Genomic DNA, 3,878 nt, shown 5'->3' on the forward strand with positions numbered 1-3,878 from the left:
TGAGCTCATTTTCCCCCTCCCTGCCAGCTCCACCCTCCCTCATGAACCCTTGATAATTTATAAATTATTATTATTTTGTCATATCTTATACCATCCAAAGTCTCCCTTCACCCACTTTTCCGCTGTCCGTTATATGTAGATCCTTGTAATCTGTCCCCCCTTTCTCCCTCACCTTCCCTCCATTTATTTTGCTTATGCTTTCTACATATTTTACAATGAACATATTAAGTTGATTAAATACATATATATAATGATCTTATGGAAAATGACCGAAAATAAAAGATTCCAACTTTCAAAGACCTTCAATCTTACAAACATGAGATGATTTTGTATGCAATAATAATTGTTTAAAAACAATTGTTATATAGACCTCCCAGTCTCCCTTCTCATTCACAGGAAAAGCCACAGTCTTGAGGCAAACTAGATAACCCACCTTAATCTTTTCTCATCCCTTCCACACTCATCATCCCCTCGGCTCAAACCACACTGGCCTCCTTGATCTGGCTCTGTTGCCTCCAGGCACGGTATCTCTCCTACCTCGGGGGCTTTGTACCAGCAGGGTCCTCTGCCTGCCAGCAGACACCTGCTAGGCTGGCCCTTGCACTTCCTTCAGAACTTGAGGCTTTTCCTGGAAATCCTACTTAAGATCCCCAACTCCTAAAACATAGCTCCCTTCTCATTGCCTTTTCCCTATTGGCGCTATGCTTAATGTACATTATATTTTATTCCTTGGTGGTTTATTTCATCCTCTATCATGTAAACCCTATTAGATCACCAAATGTGGGGTTAGCAGCTGAGTGCTTACCCATTGTGCCACAAGGCTTCATTGTTGATTCCGCGTTTCTTTTCGATGTCCTCACTCCTGCGGAATTGTAGGAACTAGAATTATACCTGTCAACTGGTTCTTGAAGAGTAGATGTTAAATGAATGGATGACAAAACCCCAGACTATTTTTGACCTACAAAATCATACGAGGTAAAAGACTTGCAAATATCTCCTAACTCTACTAACAAATTAAACGATTCATAGCCAAGGCACTTACTGCCATTTAATCACAGTATTACATAGGAGCTTCTGCTATTTGAGTGGTTTATAGATTTAATTTTCAGGAAATTTGAACATGCACAGCGCTTCCAGGAATATATTACTTGGTGAGTATACACAAAACACGAGTCAGCTTCGTCTTGGAATGGCGTTATGGATTGGTAGTGGAACGAGCAATAATGACTTACTGGAAACCAGTCTGAGGAAAACGACAGATATCATTAACACATGGAGTCATTCAACATGTATCTATTAATCGTCTAGTAGGTGTCTGGGTTTAGGTGCACACAGAGACTCGGAAGACATCATTCTTCCCTCATGTGGACACAGAGAAGCAAACTCACGCCCCCCTCCATTGTGGCCACATCATTTGATGCATGGCCGCCCCGTGTGCTAGAGAGGGGACCAGTCCCATGAGGTTTTCTTCGCCATAATCTTTATGGAACAGATTTTGCCAGGTCTCTTTCATAGCAGTGCTGGGTGGGTTCTAACCACTAAGCTTTAGGTTAGTAGTTAAACAAATTATGAGGGCCTCTCAGGGACTTTGTGTTGGCTAAAGATAAACCAACAATTAAAATGCAACCAGGTCTCGTGGAAACAAAAATGAGAGACATCTAGCCCAGATATTGGACCTTAGAGATCGGGAAAGTCTATTCCTGAAGTGACATTTGACAAAGACAAACAGAACTATGTCAGATAAGCCAAGTCTGGGAAGTGGCCGTAGAAAATGGGTCTGAGCGAGAGCATCCAAGGCAGGGCTCAGAAGTAAGAGAGGTCAGGGCCCTTCTGAGGAGCTTAACAGCTCAAAACAGTTTGCGTGTAGACTGCCACTACACGTGACCTGAATTTAGACACTTCTCACCCCCCAGTGCTGTCACTCATGCAAGCCACCGCCATCTCACTCAACTGTTGTAACACCCTCTGAGCTAGACCCGGTGCTTCTGAGGAAGACCAAAGCAGCCCCAGCAAGGCGACGTCTGGCCTGACACTATCACGGTGCTCAGAACATAATAAACTTGAGAAAGCATCAACAACAGATAAGACTGTGACCGTGATTGATCAAGACAAAACAGAGCACTCTAATCAGAACCGAGACAAAGACACGAGCCTTGTCCAAACTACAAAACCAATCAAACAGCCCTCTGACCTGGCCAAGCCGAGTGACAGCTATGTATTTTCCAATAACAGCTTTGGCCTCACACTCTTTCTCCAACCTTTAGGATAAGATTTATTAAGAAAGCCAATCCTGCTGCTTGACAGAATCTCATCCAGAGGGAAAGCTTGCTTCCTTGAGCCTTCCTGCCTCAAAATCGATTGTTGTTAGCTGTCATCGAGTTGGCTCCCATGCATGGGACCCGTGAACAACAGAATAAAGCATTGCTTGGTGCCCTGCACTAGCTTGACTAGGAGTTGGAATCCATTGTTGTAGCTATTGTGTCGTGCCTGCCAACTGGAGGGCTCATATTCCAGGAATATGTAAGACAATATTTTGTTTTGATTTGGAAGGTTTGCATTGACTCGTTTTGGGAAGTAGAGAGGCAGCCCCTTTTGTCCTTCGTCTGTCTCAGGCTGAAAGCGCCACTGAAACCTGCTCACCAGGGGCCACCCTGCTGCTACTTGAAGCATCAGTGCCATAGCGTCCAGCATCACGGACAGCACGCAAGTCACCGCAGTATGACAAAGTGACGCACAGATGTGGAAGAATTCCCTGACCCTGCCGAAATCTTACAAGGTTCTTATAGCATCTTATGCAGAGCTAGATACCACTCAATGCTACACTTCACACACTTGGCTACCCTAAAGGTTGGAGGTTCAGGTACCCAGAGGTGCCTCAAAAGAAAGACCTGGAAAAGAACTGAAGAAAGGTGCCTGAGGAGCTCGATGTTTGAATCCAGGACCCCAGCTCAAGGGGGGGGGGGGGGATATCCAGCATGGGAATGAGTGGCTTGAAATTGCTGAAGTACATCCTGTTTTCCTTCAACTTATTCTTTTGGTTCTGTGGCTGCCGAATTTTGGGATTTGGGATCTACTTTCTGGTTCACAACTTTGGGGTGCTCTTCCGGAACCTCCCTTTCCTCACCCTGGGCACTGTGCTCATCATCGTGGTGGGCGCCTTCATGGACTGCATGGGCTCCATCAAGGAAAACAAGTGTCTGCTTATGTCGTTCTTCGGCTTGCTGCTGATCATACTCCTTGCGGAGGTGAGCTTGTCTATACTGCTCTTCATGTATGAACAGAAGCTGAGTGAGTATGTGTCTGAGGGCCTGAGTGGCAGCATCCAGCACTACCACCAGTCCAACAGCACCAAGGCCACATGGGATTCTCTCCAGTCATTTCTAAAGTGTTGTGGTGTAACACAAGTGACTGGACCAGCAGAGTACCCAAATCATGCCCCTCAGATCCACAAACGAAGGGTTGCTATATGCAAGCAAAACTGTGGTTTCACTCCAATTTCCTGTATATTGGAATCATCACTATCTGCATATGTGTGATCCGGGTGTTGGGGATGGCCTTTGCGCTGATCTTGAACTGCCAGATCGATAAAACCAGCCAGATCCTGGGGTTGTGACCTGCAACTACCCTGTGTTGGAGAAGCTTGAATCTCCAGAAATTCAAAACCATTTGCAGCATGAAGCCCTCAGCGGTCATCTCCTGGAATAAGATTTGTGTGCTCATTGCATCTAACCCCAGTTTGGTCCCGGTCTCATTAAACCAAAAATGAGGGTATTCTTGGTCAGGCATTCCCTTCTTGAGCAGCAAGCCCATCATATATCAACTTTGACAGCAGCCCCCGTACTGCTCACGGTGGCGACACTCGTGCCAGAGGGCTGTTT

The 3,878-nt window shown here is 45.7% G+C and overlaps 1 pseudogene; it reads left to right on the forward strand.

Annotated features, from left to right (window-relative positions):
- Nucleotides 1-2,975: 2,975 nt before the first annotated feature.
- LOC142456284 (leukocyte surface antigen CD53 pseudogene) lies at nt 2,976-3,613 on the forward strand (annotated as a pseudogene).
- Nucleotides 3,614-3,878: the final 265 nt, after the last annotated feature.

Source organism: Tenrec ecaudatus, chromosome 9 (genome assembly GCF_050624435.1).
Source record: "Tenrec ecaudatus isolate mTenEca1 chromosome 9, mTenEca1.hap1, whole genome shotgun sequence".
NCBI lineage: Eukaryota > Metazoa > Chordata > Mammalia > Afrosoricida > Tenrecidae > Tenrec > Tenrec ecaudatus.